At 32.8% G+C, this 20,529-nt stretch overlaps 1 protein-coding gene across 2 annotated transcripts in view; it reads left to right on the forward strand.

Annotated features, from left to right (window-relative positions):
• DGKB (diacylglycerol kinase beta) overlaps nucleotides 1–20,529 on the forward strand; it is an 833,256-nt gene that overhangs the window by 18,612 nt on the left and 794,115 nt on the right. The window contains exons 2-3 of one of the 2 annotated variants that reach the window (XM_073009083.1): nucleotides 2,326–2,456; nucleotides 8,266–8,543. The gene's annotated coding sequence lies outside the window, so the exon portion shown is untranslated. Of the gene's footprint in view, nucleotides 1–2,325; nucleotides 2,457–8,143; nucleotides 8,544–20,529 lie in introns of those variants that run through there. The other variant, XM_073009084.1, reaches the window with a different exon arrangement.

Here is a 20,529-nt window from a genome sequence, read left to right on the forward strand (position 1 = left end):
TTGCTGAAAGCTAAGAGCTTCTAGAGGTTGAGAAGTTGTCTTATTCATGTAGCCTCTTTAATGCTAATAGAATGTGTATTAATTCTTGATTAAAAGGAATTAATTAGCAGTTCATTTTCACATCCCCTAAAGATATGAGCCCATTAGTAAATTACTCACTATTTTGCAGCATCTTTTGATTTTTAACAAAGGCTTCCTAAAATCCTTCCTAAATATTGACCAAAACTTAAATTTATTAAATTGCAGCACATAGGTGTGTGCTGGTAGTGAACTTTGCTGAGTAATAGGACTCAAACTTTTAACAAATTTATTGAGTCCTTTACTATGTGGACATAAGAGTCATTGTAGGGGGCAAGATTTATTCTGGTATTGGAAGGATCCTACTATTCAAATGCACTGCATTTGAAATTATCAAAATGTGTGAAATCTCCTTTATGGATAAATGGAAAAGGCAGTTAGTTAATTTCCTAATCTCTATTTGAAACATTTTTACATCTATCGATTATCATTTTTTTCTTAAAGTTATTCTGAGATGAGTCTTAGCATATTTTGAATTGCTGTTCATTTGTGTTACATTTTCATATACCTTGTTATCATGAGTTTTGCCAATGTTATTTGTATGATCTGTCTTAGAATGATCATATTTACTACATGACAGGTGCTACTCTTATTCAGGCTACACACACCTCATGCCTACCTCTTCAATGTAATTCTAGTAGTTCTTACAAAGTAGTTAATCTCCAATGGCCTAAAAATCATATTAGGTTATGAGGATCCTACAAATATTCCATCTGTTTATATTATTTGTAATAAGAATGACTTACATGGTGGTTACCTATATACTTACGATTACACATATCATCTGTGACGTTTTCTCTAAAGAGAGCAGCTACATTTATCAGCAGGAGCATTGTTTCAGCCAGACATTTTAACTAGGTTTATCATTGCCTTCCTGTTTCTTTTGTGTGTTGAAGTTTTCAAGCATTTCTTTCTATTCTTTCAGCTACTTCATTCTTTCCTTCCAGCATCTTGTTGGGCAGGGAGCTTTAGGCTTTACTTAAACTGAATATTTACATTAAGGCTGTTAGTTATTTCCCTGTGAGATGCCTACACTCTTCTGAGATGCCTCTGAGATATGTTTATCTTCAGTCACTTGAGGCTTCCAGAAGGAAGTTAGTTGAATATAAATAGCTCTGAGGACAAAGTTTTGCTTAAAGGAAAGCGTATAGTTCAGATAGAGTAGGAAAAGTGTATACAACAAGAGAAAAAAAGAGGAATTCTAACATTTTGGAAATTGAAAGAGAATGAGATTCTTATGAAGGAGATTAAGAAGCACTAATTTTGGCAAGAATTGTTAACACACATTTTATTTCTTCTCCTCTTATTCACTCTGAAACTGGAAGAATGGTAACAAAAAATCTTGGTTCTGCCCTAAATTTTTCATTAGATTTGTTCTTGCAAGTGATTTTTGTTGTTAAATTAAATGTCCACATTTATCTCCTAATTTTATTTGATTTCTCAGCAATTTTTTTATAGTGTTGGTCTCACCATTGTTCCAGAAACATTATTTGCTTGCCTTTCACAGTCCTACAGTCAGCTGGGAGCTCTTCCAGACTCGTTAGCTGCTTCTCTTGTCTCCTCTGTTGTACTCTTCCTGTTCCAAATCTTTTAATGTTGAAGTTTGTTCAGGCTTAGTTGTAGATCAGTATATCTTTGTATGCTCTACCTATAGTTTGTCATGGATTTGGAAAAAATACATACATACAAAGTATATGATATGTAGAATCTCAAATTTGAACTTGAACCTAAACTTCTCTTGAGCATTTCAGCTCAATGTAACCAGCTATTTACTGGTTATCTCCACTTGGCTATCTAGTAGGTATCTACAATTTTATATATTTTATTATACATATGTCTTATTCTTCATATCTCCTTTTCTTTCACCTTATATCCAACACATAAATAATTATTTGTTCTTCCTGCAGAATGCATCTTAAATATGTCCACATTTTATATCTTACCACCATTATTTTTAACCCTCCCCAAAAAATCACACTTGCCTGGATGCCTATAATAGCCTCTTAATCTTCTAACCTTCAAGTTTGGTTCTTTGGAGTTTGTTCTCAATTCAGTGGCTGGAGTAAATTTTTAAAATGCAAATCAAGTCAAATCACTATACTGCTTAAATAATTAATGATTTGCTTTAACTTAGGATAAATTAGAGGCCTTGCAAGGCTTTGCAGGATTTTGCTTTTTTTCTTTTTAAAGCCTTATCCCATACCTCTCTGACACTTAATGTGTTTCTCTACACTTTTTCATCTTCAGTGCTCACCTGCCTGAAATGCTCTACATCCTCCCTACCAATAGACTGTTCTTATGGTCAGCACCATGGACATCATTTGCCAGCTTGTTAGAAATGCAGAATCTCAGCACGGAATGAACAATTCAGTTTGAAGGTAAAGAAGACAGAGATGATGCCAAGTTTATTGACTTAGGCAAACAGGTCCACACCTCCTTCCCTTTCTACACCTATTGTAGGCCTCAGAATAGATAAAACATCTTCAAGGAAGCCTTCTTTGATCCCCTAATAAAGTGATTAGACCGGTATCAAAGTCACCTGGAGGGCTTAGTAAAACACAAATTGCTGGGCCCCAGTCCCAGAATTTCTTCTTCAGTTGGGCTGGTGGGGAAGGCTCAGAAATTGCATTTCTAACAAGTCTCCACGTGATGCTGATGCTGCAGGTCTGGGGGCCCGTACATTAAGAACTGGTGGCGCTCTCATAAGCAACTCTTAGCCTTTGCTGTGCAGTACAGTCAACTGGGGGAGGATTTTTATTTTAACCCTAACATTTGGATTCTTTACAGTTCTTGTCTAGTATGAATAATGTTACTATGAACATTTATGCACAAGTTTATGCATAAGCATATGTTCTCATTTTTCTTGGGTCTACACCTAAGAGCAGATTTGCTAGATGAACTGGTAACTCAAGGTTTAACTCTGAGGATCTGCCAAAATGTTTTCCAGTGTGGCTGCACTGTTATATGTTCCTATCAGCAGTGTGTGAGTTTTCTAATCTCTCTATTTATGGCAACACCTGTTATTATCTGTCTTTATTATAGTCATCCTAGTGTGTGGGAAGTGATATCTCATTGTGGATTTGATTTGCATTTTCCTGATGACCAGGTATTTTGAGCATTGTTTTATGTGCTTATTAACCATTTGTATATATTATTTGGAGAAATGCCTGTTAAGATATTTCTCCTATTTAAAAATGATCAGTCTTTTTATTATTGAGTTGTAAGGGTTCTTTACATGATCTTGATAGAATTCCTTCATCAGATAAATAATTTACAAATACTTTATCCATTCAGTAGTTTTGCTTTAATTTTTTTTGATGGTGTTCACTGAAGCACAGAACTTTAAACTTTTGAAGTCCAGTTCACTTATGTATTTTCTATTTTTGCTTCTGTTTTAGTAAAGTATGTAAGAAGCTATTGGCAAATCCAAGGTCAGAAATTTTACCCTGATATTTTCTCTAATAGTTTTATAGCTTTTATACTTACATGTAGGCCTATGGTGTATTTTTAGAAAATTTTTATATTGGACATGAGGTAGGTAGGGGTCTAATTCTATACTTTTGCATGTTCAATTGTTAAAGCACCATTTGTTGAAATGATCATATTTCCCCCATTGAATTGTTTTGTCACTGTTGTTGAAACAAATTGTAAATGTGATGGTTTATTTCTAGATTTCCAATTATATTCCATTGATTTATATAGTATCCTCATGCCAGAACCACTTTCTTAATTACTGTTGCTTTGTGGTAAGTTTTGAAATCAGGAACTATAGGTCCTCAAATTTTATCTTTATTTTATTTTATTTTATTTTATTTTATTTTATTTTAAGACAGAGTCTTGCTTTGTCACCCAGGCTGGAGCGCAGTGCCACGACCTCTGCTCCTGCTGCAACCTCCTCTTCACAGGTTCAAGCAATTTTCATGTCTCAGCCTCCTGAGTAGCTGGCATTAGAGATGTGCACCACCACGCCTGGTTAATTTTTGTAGTTTTAGAAGAGATGGGATTTCACCACGTTGCTCAGGCTGTATTTTTTTTGTTTTGAGGATTATTTTGGTTCTTCCGGCTTCGTTGAATCTCTATATGAATTTTAGAATCACTGTATTAATTTCTTCAGAGAATTCAGCCAAACTTCTGACTTCTTAGATGTCAGTGATTCTGTAGATTAATTTGGGAAGTATTGCTATATTAACAATATTAAGTCATTCAATCCATGTACATGGGATGTTATATCAGTTTGCTAGGGCTGTCATATCAAACTATCACAAATTGGGTGGTTTGGGCAACAATGATTTTTAGTCTTATAATTTTGGAGGCTAGAAGTCTAAGCTTAAGGTACCATCAGGGTCATGCTCCTCTGAAGGTGCTGAGGAAGAATCTGTTCCAGGTCTCTCTCCTGCTAGTTCCTTAAATTGTACCAGCATAACTCCATTCTTCACATAGCATTCCTCTGTGTATATGTATGTGTCCAAATTTTCCCTTTTTGTAAGGATAAAGTCATATTGGATTAACTGCAAACAACTGCCTGACCTCATCTACATCAATAATATCCTCAAAAATCCTATTTCCAATTAGGTTCACGTATTGAAGTACTGAGAGTTAAGACTTCAGCATATCAGTGGGGTGGGGGGGACACGGTAACCTATAGCATACCTTTCCTTTTGTTTAGAGCCTCTTTTTTTTAAATTTATTTATAATTATTATTATTATACTTTAAGTTCTAGGGTACATGTGCATAATGTGCAGGTTTGTTACATATGTATACTTGTGCCATGTTGCTGTGCTGCACCCATCAACTCGTCAGCACCCATCAACTCGTCATTTACATCAGGTATAACTCCCAATGCCATCCCTCCCCTCTTCCCCCTCCCCATGATAGGCCCCAGTGTTTGATGTTCCCCTTCCCGAGTCCAAGTGATCTCATTGTTCAGTTCTCACCTATGAGTGAGAACATGTGGTGTTTGGTTTTCTGTTCTTGTGATAGTTTGCTAAGAATGATGGTTTCCAGCTGCATCCATGTCCCTACAAAGGACATTAACTCATCCTTTTTTATGGCTGCATAGTATTCCATGGTGTATATGTGCCACATTTTCTTAATCCAGTCTGTCACTGATGGACATTTGGGTTGATTCCAAGTCTTTGCTATTGTGAATAGTGCCGCAATAAACATACGTGTGCATGTGTCTTTATAGCAGCATGATTTACAATCCTTTGGGTATATACCCAGTAATGGGATGGCTGGGTCATATGGTACATCTAGTTCTAGATCCTTGAGGAATCGCCATACTGTTTTCCATAATGGTTGAACTAGTTTACAATCCCACCAACAGTGTAAAAGTGTTCCTATTTCTCCACATCCTCTCCAGCACCTGTTGTTTCCTGACTTTTGAATGATCGCCATTCTAACTGGTGTGAGATGGTATCTCATTGTGGTTTTGATTTGCATTTCTCTGATGGCCAGTGATGATGAGCATTTTTTCATGTGTCTGTTGGCTGTATGAATGTCTTCTTTTGAGAAATGTCTGTTCATATCCTTTGCCCACTTTTTGATGGGGTTGTTTGTTTTTTTCTCATAAATTTGTTTGAGTTCTTTGTAGGTTCTGGATATTAGCCCTTTGTCAGATGAGTAGATTGAAAAAATTTTCTCACATTCTGTAGGTGGCCTGTTCACTCTGATGGTAGTTTCTTTTGCTGTGCAGAAGCTCTTTAGTTTAATTAGATCCCATTTGTCAATTTTGGCTTTTGCTGCCGTTGCTTTTGGTGTTTTAGACATGAAGTCTTTGCCCATGCCTATGTCCTGAATGGTACTACCTAGGTTTTCCTCTAGGGTTTTTATGGTATTAGGTCTAACATTTAAGTCTCTAATCCATCTTGAATTAATTTTCGTATAAGGAGTAAGGAAAGGATCCAGTTTCAGCTTTCTACTTATGGCTAGCCAATTTTCCCAGCACCATTTATTAAATAGGGAATCCTTTCCCCATTTCTTGTTTCTCTCAGGTTTGTCAAAGATCAGATGGCTGTAGATGTGTGGTATTATTTCTGAGGACTCTGTTCTGTTCCATTGGTCTATATCTCTGTTTTGGTACCAGTACCATGCTGTTTTGGTTACTGTAGCCTTGTAGTATAGTTTGAAGTCAGGTAGCGTGATGCCTCCAGCTTTGTTCTTTTGACTTAGGATTGTCTTGGAGATGCGGGCTCTTTTTTGGTTCCATATGAACTTTAAAGCAGTTTTTTCCAATTCTGTGAAGAAACTCATTGGTAGCTTGATAGAGCCTCTTTAATTTGTTTCAACAATGTTTTATGGTTTTCAGAAAATAGATTTTTTTACTTGTTTTGTTTTTATTTTTAATAGACTTTATTATTTGAGCACTTTAATGTTTATAGGAAAATTGAATACACAATAGAGTTCTGAATACACCCTTAATGCCTCCTCTCCCCAGTTCATTATTAACATCTTCCATTAGTGTGGTAAACTTTTTATAATTGATGAGCTAATATTGATATATTATTATTACCTAAGCACATAGTTTACATTGGGATTTGCTCTATATTGTACATTCTGTTGCTCTATATTGTACATACATAATGACATGTATTCACCATTATTGTATTATACAGAATAATTTTACTGCTCTAACAACTTCCTCTGCTTTGATTGTTCATCTCTTTTTCCTCTACCTTATCCCCAAACATCTACAACCCCCCTGATGTTTTTACTGTCTTCATAGCCTTTTCCAGAATCTTACATAATTTGAATAATACAGTATGTAGTCTTTACAGATTGGCATCTTTCACTTACATTTAAGGTTCTTCCATGTCTTTATGTGGCTTTGTCCATTCCTATTCCCAGTTTGTGTATCCATTCACCCACTAAAGGACATCTTGGTTGCTGCTAAGTTTTGGCAATTATGAACAAAGCTGCCAGAAATATTTCCGTGAAGGATTTTGTGTGGAGTAGAAGTGGTAACAGCAGATACTTTTGTCTTGTTCCCATCTTAGGAAGGAAAATTTTAGTCTTACCACTATTAAGTGGGATGTTAGTTGTGGAATTTTTAAAGATGCCCTTTATCAGAGTGAGGAAGTTACCTTCTGTTCCTAGTTTTAGTGATTTTTTCCCACTAATCATGAAAGCATGATTAGTGGAATTTTGTCTAATGTTTTTACTGTGTCTATTGACATGATCATATGGTTTCTGTTTTTTGTTCTATTAATATGATATATTTTATTAAATGATGTTTGGATGTAAACCAAGCTTACATACATGGAACAAATCCCACTTGATCATGGTGTATAATCAACTTTTTGTTCTCTGGATTTTATTTGCCAGTATCTAATTGAGGATATTTGTATTGATATTCATAAAATATATTGGGCTGTAGTATTTTTTCTTGTGATATCTTTATCTAGTTTTGTTATCAATGCAATCCTGTCTTAATTGAATGAGTTAGAGAGTGCTTATTTCTCTTCTATTTTTTGGAAACAATATTTATTCTTTAATATTTGATAGAACCCAGCAGCGAAGCTATGTATGCCTGGACTTTTCTTTGTAAGTAGTTTTTTGTAATTGATTTAACCTCTTGCCTTATTATAAGTCTATTTGGATTTTCTCCTTAATTATTGATTTTAGTAATTTGTGTCTTTTTTCTTGATCAGTCCAACTAAAATTTTGTCAATATCTGATCATTATAAATAAAAAGTTTATGGATTCATTAATTTTCTCTACAGCTTTTCTGTTCTCTGTTTCATCAATTTCTGCTCTAATATTTATAATTTCCTTTCTTCTGGTTGGTGAAGCTTTGATTTTTCTCTTCTTTTTTCTGATGAGTAAGCTGAAAATTTAGATTATTAATTTGAGCTATTACTTCTTTTTAATATAGGAGTTTACAGCTATAAATATCACTTTATACATTGCATTAACTTCATTTTATTGGGGTTTTCTTGTAAGAAATGAGTCATGTTTTCCTAACTGCTTTCAAGATTCTCCTGCAGTCCCAGCACTTTGGATTTTCTCTTTGTCTTTGTCTTTCCCACATTTTTACTATGATGTGCCTGTGTGGATATCTCTGCATTTATACTACTTGGAGTTTGTTGTGCCTCTTAAATTTGTAGATTAATGTTTTTCATCAAATTCTGTAAGTGTTAAGATATTATTACTTTTTCTTTTTTCTTTTTTCTTTTTTTTTGAAACAGAGTCTCGCTCTGTCGTCCAGGCTGGAGAGCTGTGGGGTATCTCGGCTCACCGCAAGTTCCACCTCCCGGGTTAACGCCATTCTCCTGCCTCAGCCTCCTGAGTAGCTGGGACTACAGGCGCCCGCCACCACGCCCAGCTAATTTTTTTGTATTTTTAGTAGAGACAGGGTTTAACCGTGTTAGCCAGTAAGGTCTCGATCTTCTGACCTCGTCATCCGCCCGCCTCGGCCTCCCAAAGTGCCGGTGTTACAGGCGTGAGCCACCGCGCCCGGCCTCAGGTATTATTACTTTGAATACTTTATTGCTTCTAAATCTCCACTCTTATTACTTCTGTTATACATATATTGATTTGTTTAGTGAGTACCACATTTTTCTGAGCGTGTGCTAATATTTCTTCTCTTTTTCCTCTTTTATCTTTGAGTATAATGTTTCTGTATTATGTTTACAATTTTTTCAGTTAAAGTATCTCTAACATAAAACTTATTAAAAATACAATTAGAAGTGGTTTTCCAAAATACTTGTACCAATTTAACACAATCATATGCTATAATACAACCCTTTGCTATAAGTCATCTCCAACGTGTGGTATTGATATTTGCTTAAGCAATGAGTGTAAACTAGCATCTTATTGCTTACTTAATTTGCATTTCTCTATTTTCTCTATTATAAATGAGATTGAATATTTATAAATAGCTTGTTTTATAATTAACGTTTCTTAGTAAAATACCTGTTTTTTTTCATATTTTTAAAAAATGTTGTTTGGTTTATAAAATTTCACTTTGTATAGTGAATATAAATTCTGTGCTGCTCATATGAGTTGCAAATGTCTTTTCTCAATTTGTGTTTTGTTTCTTCATTATTCCTTTCTGTATCTTAAATCTCTCATCTGGGTTCACTTTATTATATCTTGCAATATATCATTTAGTTGTTTCTTGTTTTTTGATTTTTATAATGCAAATCTTTTGGCATATTTCTATTTATTTCTTTATTTTTTTCTCTCTTTTTAAGGAGTTTGTTCTCTCTTTACTGAAGATGTTACTCCCCTATGTTCTAGATTCCGTTATTGCTGTTGAGAAATCTGGTATTAACCTATTATGTTGTTAATGTTTTTATTGATTCTCATTCTTAGTAGTAGTTTTGATTGTAGATCATATTTTACTAAGTGTAATCGATAGAGAATACCATAACCTTAAATTGGTAGTAGATTGGAAAGTATCTGCTTCCTGACAGAATTTTAGTCTGTTTCTGATGATGACCAGAGATGCTACTGACAAGTTTAATCTTTTTCATGGTCTTTAGATTAATGTGAAAGATTTAGCTTCAACTTCTTCACATTCCTGGAAGATCTATTTTTTAATATACAGATCTCTGATTGCTGATATCTTAAGGAAGACCATTTTATGTTTATATTTTCCTTGCCTTGTATCACTGCTACATTTGTTGCTGTTGTTTTAAGCTTCAGAAATTTCCTTAACATTCTAGTGAAACCAGTAGTGCATGACACTTATTGTGTGTTGTAGTTCATGCAGAGGCTTAGTTCTATCTGACATAACATGATTTAAATGCCATACTTCTAAATCTGAAATGTTACAAGGAAAATTCTGTGCAAAGACAAGAGATAAGAGTTGTTTAACATTTTTATAATAAATAAAGTTAAAATAAATTATCCCTTATTATAGATTAGAAAAAGAAATCTGGTAAGATTTCCTATTCTATTTCAGATGTTCTGATACATTCTTGCTCCTGAATTTCATTCTCAGAGTGCCATAAAAATTATTTGCTTTTGTTGATACGGTCCCCTTCAGATAAGGAAAATAAAATTGCCAATATATTAGCTTCAAATTTGTGAAAATGTAACCATTCCCTCTTGCAACCATTTAAAGTGTTGCTTCAGGTGTGTTGGTTGAGCAAATGTCTGAAATCCCTTCCCTAAAGGAAGGGATTGTTTAATTTTTTCCTTTCAATCATCACAATATTTTGGTTTGGTATGGAAGTCAATGAATTGGAAAGAATAAGAATGAATAAGGGGAGAAGTTCTGTAATGAAAGTAGTAGATGAATGATAACGTGTTTGTTGGAATTATGGAACATGTTGCTCAGGGAAAGAATAACATGCTTGGACCAAAAAGGTTCTGGGGAACTGAGTATATACCATTCATCTAATGTAACTCTTTCCCCAACTTCTATTTGAATATACATGTTAACATATATATGATATAAATTAAGATACCTACACACAGACACACACATAAAAACTTTCAGGTTTGTTTTGAAAGCTCTTCATATATCTATACAAGGAAGAACATTTTTCTCCTATGAGTATCATTTAATATATGCTATTGTATGAGCATATAATTACATTAAACTGACTCTTTTCTGATTCTTTATTTTAACCTAAATGCTTCAGTTAAAGATATGCATAATTTCTATATATGTTTCAAAAAATTAAGGTTTGGAGAATAAATCTTTTGAAGTAAAAGTTTACATGTTAACAATAATTCAACCAGAAACAAGTGGAATGCCAGAAACATAAATTAAAAGATCCTTAACAGAACAGTTTTGTTTTTCCATTTCTATATAAAGAAGTTTGTTTTACAAGCAAAGTAACAAATGGCTTAAAACAATTTTCTTGTTGCTAGGTTCTCAGATACCTAAACAGACCTTATACTTTTTAGGTTTAAACCTAATGAACTGAAACATTATAAAGATACATAGTAAAATAAGAAGGTGAATCATCTCAAAAATTAGAATTTTACTTTCCTAGTAAATGTCCTTGATATTGTATACAATAAATATTGATTTCTTTTTCTTTTTACTTTCTCCCTTTTTAATCCTTCTCTTAAGTAAAACAAACTCTCTATGCTAATTAATCTTTTAAAAAATATAACACTTCTTAAAATATGTTCTTAGAATGTAACTTATTTCCTAATTGTTATAAATAAACTATTTCATTTTGAAGTATTCTAAAATTATTTATATCAGGTAATAAATGTGAGTTTGATGATTTGTTGGATTATAAAATGTCAAGTATAATATAAAAATAAATTGAAGAACTTGATTCAAATGTTAGAGGAATCTTACTAAGTAGTACAGATATAGTGGTAAATAATATTGAGAAACGAGCTTAGAACTATACTTTCAGAAGACCCAAGTGACTTTCCAGTTTCTATTCTTCAATGGCAAGGATATTTGCTACAAGTCACATTCCGTTTGAAAACTTCTTTGTTTCCCACTCATATAACAGATTCCTTTGTGGTGCAAGACATTTTGAAACATGAGGGCCTGATACATGTGTGTATGTGTGTAGTTTCTAAGTGGGGTTGGGGATTGTTGGGGACTGTTATTGAACTATGTTATATTAAAAGGTAGGATTAAATATCTCATTGTAGATTTTGTTTTATTTTATATGCTGTGTGTATGTGTGTTAGATGAGGGGATTCAGCTTGAATAAAATAGTGCCATGATCTTGATGCAAATAAATATATTAAGAAGATAGTGTAAAAACAAATGGGAGCTTGGCTTGGATAAATGTACTTAAGGAAATGGAGGGTCCATCCATTTTCTCTTCAAGCCTTGGTCTATGATTTCTTTTTCTCCTTAAAACTCTGTCAAAAGTCAAGATTAAATTCTACTGGAAATGTTAAGCAGATTATGAAAAACCAAAAGTACAAATGCTATAAAACCTATATGAAATAAAACTACAAAATCAACTGGGAAAATTATGGAAAACTTAGCAAGAAACACTTAATACTAAACAGTATATATATATATATATATATATGCTCAGCAAATCAAAATGAAAGAGATCTCAAGAATACCCATATATTAATAATATTTTATCTATTCATGTCAAAATAATACATTAGATATTTAATATATATTCATTTTGATACATCTGAAATGCAAATATTTAATTATGCAGTATCTCAGTAATATCAATAATGAAATATTTTCCCCTCGAAATTCAATACTTTTTTCTTAGATTATAGATGCAGAAAACTTCAGGAAAAAGTTGTGACTTGTCTACTATAAATAAAAGTTTGTTAATTTATTTAATATAAATATATTACACATGATATTGATAAGTAATCAAAGAATAGGAATTTTACTAATTCTAACAAAAGTACAATAAATAAACATAAATAGCTGGAATATTGATGTTTGATTCTACTTTGTTTTTTCATTTATCTTCATTTTAAAAAGTTGTATTTCTATTAACAGAATATTTGTAATAACATCTATCAATTGCCTCTGTTTAGTGGCATGTGTTCTGATTTAGTTGCTTCTGATATGTGCAGTCTTCTTGCACTTTTGCGTGTGCCTGTGTGTGAACGTATAGGAGAACAATTATTACAGTTACTAAAAATAATGAATGTTTATAAAAGATCTGATTGTATGTTTGTTTGTAACCAGAGCAGTTTTTAATATTGTAAGTACATGTTTAATTGATAACGTAAAATAAAGAAAGTGGGCAAATTATAAGTGTGCAGGGCAATACATTTTTACAAATGAAACACCCCCATGTAACCAGAACCACGTTCACGAACTAGAACGTGATCAATGTGCCTACTTCCTTCTAGTTACTACTGCCTCTCCAAAAACAAGCGTACCCCCACCTTCTAATTCTATAGATGAATTTTGCCTGCTTTTACGTTTCATGTAAACACAATTATATAATATATACGTTATTATGTCTTTCTCAGCATTATGCCTGTGAAGACTTATCCCTGTCATTGCTCGTAGTTGTAGCTGATTACATTTTGTGTTGTGTAGTATCCATTATGTGAATTATACTGCAATTTATTTTTCCATTCTTCTGATGTGAATATTTAGGTTATTCCCACTTTTATGTTATTATGAATATGCTGTTATAAACACATGTATATGTACTTTAGAGAACACATGTAAGTCATTCTGTTACATATATACTTCAACGATTGTTATTTTTCTACTAGATTTTTTTCAGGTGATAATCATATGATTATGGTATGATTATCACTTGAAAAAATAAATTATTCTGATTCTTTCTAAGATTTATGCCTTCTGATATACTTATGGTCTATACAAACTAAATAAAATGCAGATTTAATTCAGGTTTTTTTCCATCAATCTTAGCATTATTGACATTTTTGATAGCATATCTATTGATCGTGGGGGTCGTCTGTCCTATACATGGTAGGCTAGTTAGCAGATCTCTGGCCTCTACCTATGAGATGTCCCTATGAGTAGCAACTTTCTCACACACACAGTCATGATCAAAATTGTCACTAGAAGTGCCAAATGATCTGGGCAAGGTGGGAGAAATCATCCTCCATTAGGAGTCACTGGGATGAAATTTCCAGAAAAATTAGTAAGTAATAGTGATGTATGTATTACAGAAAAGAAATTATGTGATTTGATTCTCAAGAACGTTCATAAACAAATTCTTAAAAAAATTTTTTATTATACAGGCAAATGTGATTATGAACTTCTCATTTTCAAAAATAATCAATTCCAAAAGAACAATGTTTAGCTACTCTAGATTTCAAAATCCCTTGTCGTCAACTGTTACTGTCTTCTGTTCTCTTCACAAATATCACAAATTCCTATTTTATTAGGTAATTTCAATACCGACAATTCTATTACCTGCTATTGGGGTTAAGTGATACAAAATAAATTCGTATTCCTGGATCTATCATTTACTAATTTTATGATCAAAAGTGAGCCGGTTAGTCTCTGCAGTCCTCAGTTCTTCCAGCTGCAGAACATTTCTGCCACTAGCATGTAGAATTATGAGAGCTAAGTGAAATTCTGTTTGTAAGGTATCAGGATAAGAAAAACAACACTAATGAATTTATTAGGTAATAGAATGAAATATAATTTTAACAGTGACATCAATGATGAGCTTTAATTCATTTATCAACCTGCAGAAAAGCTCTGCTGTGTTAGTAAATTGGCCTGTGATGAATACGTTTGTCAAGAGGGTGAGAAATAGCCTCTTAGGGTAGTGAGTTAAGAGTGATCCACTAGAGAAAAGAAATGAAACCTTAAAAGAAAATAACGAGTTGTGGGGGCCAGGTAAGGAGTTAATTGACTTAATAATAGTGAAATGTAGTAAATAATTCAGAAGTAATAGATTTTTAATATTCATTTCCTTTTATTTTTAATATAAAATTATAAGTTAATTTAATTTTAATGATAGCTGTGTTTGACAACTGCATCACAAAATTCTTGAAAATTTAATGATCAGCTCTTGTCTCTTGTGAGTGGTTACTGTGGAAACACATGAGTTATATATATATGTGTGTGTGTGTGTGTGTGTGTTTTACTTCAAAACTGGTTATTACAAATCAAAGTTATTTGTAACAAATGTCTGGCCACAAAATGTCTCTGGATTATCAAAACATCTAAAAACCCAAGTTTAAGACTTATATTTATTATTCAAGAACAATAAAAATAATGAGGATGATTTCTTCTCAGAATTGTCTGTTTAAGCTTATCTACTGGAGTGGTCCATGAACACAAAATGTGTCTATTCAATAAGCATCTAGAAGTAATCATTCTATCTATTGTACACTTCATTTGATTTATTATGTCAATATGACTTTTAATTATAGAGGTTTTTTTCTTACAGCATATTAAGCATAATACTGGAATTCAGGAAAGAAACTAATTGATGTATATGAACATGATTTTTTTCATTATAAAACTGGGACTTCATTAACTTTAGTAATGTATAATATATATCTAAGAACAATGTTATAACACAACACATAGACAAGTTTAAATATATATCTCAAGTGAAGGAATGCAAGCATGACATTTTAAAAACATTTTTCCATATCAAATATAAAAAGAAAATAAAGCATACCATTACCAGTAAGTCATTCAGTCATACAACTAATATTTAATGAGCAAATTACAATGTGGCCGTTTAATTATTCTACATATGTATGAAATAGACTACGTTCCTATACTCAAAGAGATTTTATTCTAGGGATAAAAACAGACAATGAGTAAATGAAAAAAAAATCACATGTAATTCTAGGTCACACTTTGAGACAAATTAAGTAAGTGCTATGAAATGAAATAATGCATGATAAGAAGATTGCAAGTGAAATGCAAAAAGTATTTTACGTAAAGGGATAAGGAGAAGACTCTTGAAAAAAAATAATGACTTTGTATTGGGGACTAAATTAAATAAAGAATTGAGTCATGCAAATATCTGGGGAAAGAGAACTCCAGACAGACAAAATGGAAAGGTCAAAGAACCTGAAAGGGAAGCATGTTTGGAGAAAGAGTTCAGGGAACAGAAAGAAGTGAGTAAAGCCGGAGCACTTTAAACTGGAAGAAGAGTGGTGGATGGGAGAGATACCAGGTGCAAAATCACAGCCTGAAGCTGTCATTACTTCAGCACTGTTAGAATATATCCCACTATTAAGCCACGAATGAGACTATGACCCCAATCATCCACTTATAAAAACAGAGAACATAAAAGAACTTTAAAATAAGGTTGTGATTAATATTAATAATATAAATATAATGTAATATAAATGAACAGGAATGGAAATAATGTTATTACTATTAAATTAAGTTGTATCCTGTTGCTGAATATGTCATGTTTTAAACCAGCCTAAAACAGAAGTAAATCATAAAGCATGCCTTTCTCGCCCCTCTTTTTCTTTTGAAAACGGATGGAGCCTTCTCTTCATTTTCAGTGGTAAATTAATCCTTAACAATAGTCAGATTACCATTTAGGACAAATCTGATTCAGGATCCGGAATGAGGAAAAGAGGTCACCTTAATTAAACAAATTGCTTTGCCTAATCTAAAAAATTTTCTTTTTAATCTGGGGTCTGCTAACAAGGAAGCAGGGATTGAGCAAAATAGTGGTTGAGTGGACAAACAATAAATCTACCATTTTATATTACTTAATTTACTTAAATTGACAAGTCTTTCATTCAGTTGCAAAAATAAGTTTATGAACCAATAAGCAAAAATGAATGAGGCGCCAAATACATGATTACTTACTGAAATCTAAAATTAACTGTTACTAAAGGTTGAGTTGAAAGTAATGAATTAATACTTTTTGAAATTATACCTTATTATATCTATTTTGCTTCTAATCATCCCTTTTATTCATCTGTATCTAAATCATTTAGCACAATCTTTCAGTGTCTTTCCATTATATTCAAACCTGAAATCTAGTACCGTTAAAACATTTTATGTAATCTTATTGTATGATTAGGAATTGACTCCTTTAGCTACCCAATTTGTCATAATGAATAAATCAATTGGTTTTTACATTTGGTACCATTCACCAATATTTAAAACATCCTCATTAGTTGTTTGGGTGCCATTTCAAGAATTTTAGGTAAACTGTAAACCATCTCCACATCTCCACAAATAACTATATATGTTTACAAATTATGCATACATTTTTTGGAATGAACACTCACTCACTTTGTATGAAATCCATTTAACTATGCTATAAGTCCATGGACCTCAGGATAAGAATCTTAATGTAAATTAATATTTGAAAAAAAACTCCTTCGTATTCAATTCAATCAGCTAATTTTAATTAGCTGGATCTCAAAATGATATAGTTCTATCCAAAAATCACATATCAAATACTTTTGTGGATAAGGCTGTCAGTTCATAAGACCAGATTCCACACAATCTCAGATTGATTCTTTTTCATCACATAGAGCACTACTGTTTTAATTATTTAGTTTTTTGCAAGTACTTGAAAAGTGGTAACTTTTAATGACAAAATCAGTTCTATTTATATTAATTCCTGCATCCATGCCCTACTGAAGTTAGTTGGCTTTTGTTTTTAGCCAGAATAAGTAATTCATCTCATATATTTTTATGAAAAAATATAACTCTGTCTTCCTCACATCTAGTATTTAAATTATGGTCCTTACCATAACAAGAAGTATGATCTGTACACTTTGAGAATTCAATGATACATTTATGTTCTCTCCTGTCAAGGTCTTATTTCAGACCTACGCTATTTGAGAGAGACAGTCTAATAAATTGTTAAAAATCAGTAAATATCATGCTGTAAATTCATAAAATAAAATACTTGGAATCTCATCTCTCTGTCCAAAGCTACATACCTAAACTGAAATAAAGTTTATCAATGTAAATAGTTTTTATAGACTAATAATACAAGAAATGTTAGATTTTGAATGGTGATGTTGGGTTCTTGATAAAATGTGGTCCCAGACAAATGTGCCTTACAGAGAATTTCAGAAATATGTTTGTCTTTCTGTCTACAGATTTGTTTATACATTTTATCAGATAGGAAAAATAATGTAACCAAAAATTTTCTTTATTTATTTTAGTTAGAAGGAAACTCAGTCCCTAATTATGTGCTTATCTATTATCAGTCCATCTCAAACGTCTAAACATGTTTACTCTCCAGCTCTTCTTACTTGCTCTGTATTCTGTTTAATCTCTTAGACACCACCTTTAAAATTATATTTGAAGCCATTTCAGCATCAATAGGCATAATATGCACATTTTTAAAGCACCTTGATTGTGTGTTCTGAGGACTAAGGGACCACATACAGAATATCCATAGTTTTCTAGATTCCTCTTTGCATATGGGCACACATACAGATGTGTACCTACTTAAATACTTGTGTATTTGTATGCACATATTCATATAAAATTGACCCTTAAACAATATGTGGGTTAGGGGGACCCATCCCCAGCACAATAAAAAATTTACATATACCTTTTGACTCCCCAAAACGTTGACTGTTGGCTGAAGCCTTAATAAACAGTCAGCTAATACATGTTTTGTTGTATTATATACTGCATTTACAACAAAGTAAGCTAGAGAAGAGAAAATGTTATTAAGAAAATCATTAAAGAAGAGGAAGTATATTCACTATTCATTAAGTGAAAATGGATCATCGTAAAGGTCATCATCCTGTTGTCTTCACAGTGAGTAGGCTGAAGGGGAGGAGGAAGTATATGGTTGTTTTTGCTGCCTCGGGGGTAGCAGAGGCAGAAGAAAATCACATATGAGTGGACCCACAAAATTTAACCCTGTGTTTTTCAGGGGCCAACTGTATATTAGAGTAAGGAAAAGGAAGAAACCACAAAAACAGTAGGGAAAAAAAAAGTCAAGAAACACATACATATTTCTCATTGTGTGTCAGATGCTAAGATTACTTCCTTTGATATTAGCAATGATGCTTTGAAGCTGGTATTAATCATCTTCCTATTTTACAAATTATACACACACACACAGACTATATATAATAATGTTATTTAAAAAAATAAACTTGGAGTCTCCATTAATATGTACCTGTGAATGTGATTGTTCACTGACTGGAGCTGATTTGCCTATATTATGCTGAAAATATGCAATGTATCTGTATTCTTGTAAATATAGATATACATGATCGTCTCCTTTCCTTGAAAGGAGAGCATCTTTTTATAGGGGAGTCTTCATTATAACCTTTATATTTAATCAGAATTTAAATACACTTAAAACAACCAAGCTATATTTAGAAACATGAAAACTTGTTTTATTTAAATTCTATTAGTAATAGATTAATTGATTAAAACATTGATAGTATATACATTGTAAAAACCATGAAGACATGTATTACATAGACAATAAAAACGTTAAAAATATAGCATAATTATAAATTTAACAAAAGGGGTGTGTGTGTGTGTGTGTATGTGTGTGGGCAGTGAATGGACATAATCAGATCAATAGCTGGTTTTATAACACTGAAGCAGGAAGTCATTACAAGGAGATATTTAATCATTTATATCATGTGAGAAGTAAAGACGGGGCAGGGACCACCCTGATATAAATTAAAGGCTAGTCCCTTCCAAGTGCCACCACTGCAATGATTTAAGTATTCTCTGCCCTTTTGTAACATTGCTCAAGGTTCACATTCCTAGAAAGGCAAGTTTTATTGGCCTAGAAACTTGGAGGCCTGATAAACAGCACAGCAGGATGACATGGGAATGGGAGAGTAATCATTTACCAAAGGAAAGTCTAAGTCTGTTTGCCAAAAGAAGGTGGGGGTGAAAGATGCTGAGCCAGCAAAGAGGCCTGCCCTGTGTTTCCCTGCAACCCAGAGCTATGACCACCTCCATTCCTTTCTTTCCTTCCTTTCCTACTACTTTTTGAAGACATATGAAAAATCATTATAGACAAATCAAAGCAAGGCATTTAAGACATTTGAGGATTGGTAAAGAAATAGAAAGTGTACTTTAGAGGTATTTGTCTGCCACTTTATGAGTTCCTCCTATTGTGTCCTTCAGAAGGTTCCAAAACCTGTCTTTAATTACTCTCTAAAAATGGGGACAGTGTACAAGGAAATTACGTACCTCCTATGTAATTTTGCAAAAAGTAATGACCCCATGCTCAATTTTAGCCTCCTTTTCACTTTGCTTCTGAAATAGGAGTTTCTCTTCATTCAAATGTAATACTTCTACTTGTGATTTTGATTCAATTTAGTCTATTTTTACAAAGACAAGTTCTCCATCACTTTTCAGCATTCTTGTTTGTATAGTCCAATCTCTATCTAGTGACCTCACTTTCCCTGAAAATACATTAGAGTTTACCTGTATAAACCATGTTAAAAACCTGCAGAGGCTCCTTATCGCTCAAACTCATGACTCTGAAAAATCACACATCTTAGTTTCTTCTTTCTGAGACTCATTGTCAACATCCTCTGTTTAGCCACCCATTCATTACTTGCTGCCTGGATTAGCATTTCCCAAACTGAGTTCTATACTCTTGCTACTCAAAATGTAGTCGATGGACAAGCAATGTGGGCATCACCAGAGAAGTTTTTGGAAATGTAAAATCCCTAAACATTTAGAATTTGAATTTACATTTCAACAAGGATCTAGGGTGACTTGTTTTGAGAAGCACTTTTCTACAAAATATTAGTTCCATGAGATTTTTTGGGGGAAATGGGGAGAAAGAGAGAGTGAGAAATGAGAGAAAAGGAGAAAAAAGAGGAGAGGAAAGAAGAGGAGAAGATGAGAAAACAAGTTACTTGCTTCTCGGGTATCCACAATATAATTAGTCTGTTTAAAACTAATACAAAGTCTTACCATACAGAAATACTATTCTGCATGTATATACATTGAAGATCTTGTAAAGATCATCATATACATAGTAACTATTTTATATTTACTCATTTCCTCATTTTCTATAAAATTACTGCTGCTGTTTATGGTTACTATGATCTGACTGAAAATAACTAGTGGAAAGGTTTATTTGCATGTATTTGGTAGAAAA

The sequence above is a fragment of the Chlorocebus sabaeus genome, chromosome 21 (genome assembly GCF_047675955.1).
Source record: "Chlorocebus sabaeus isolate Y175 chromosome 21, mChlSab1.0.hap1, whole genome shotgun sequence".
NCBI lineage: Eukaryota > Metazoa > Chordata > Mammalia > Primates > Cercopithecidae > Chlorocebus > Chlorocebus sabaeus.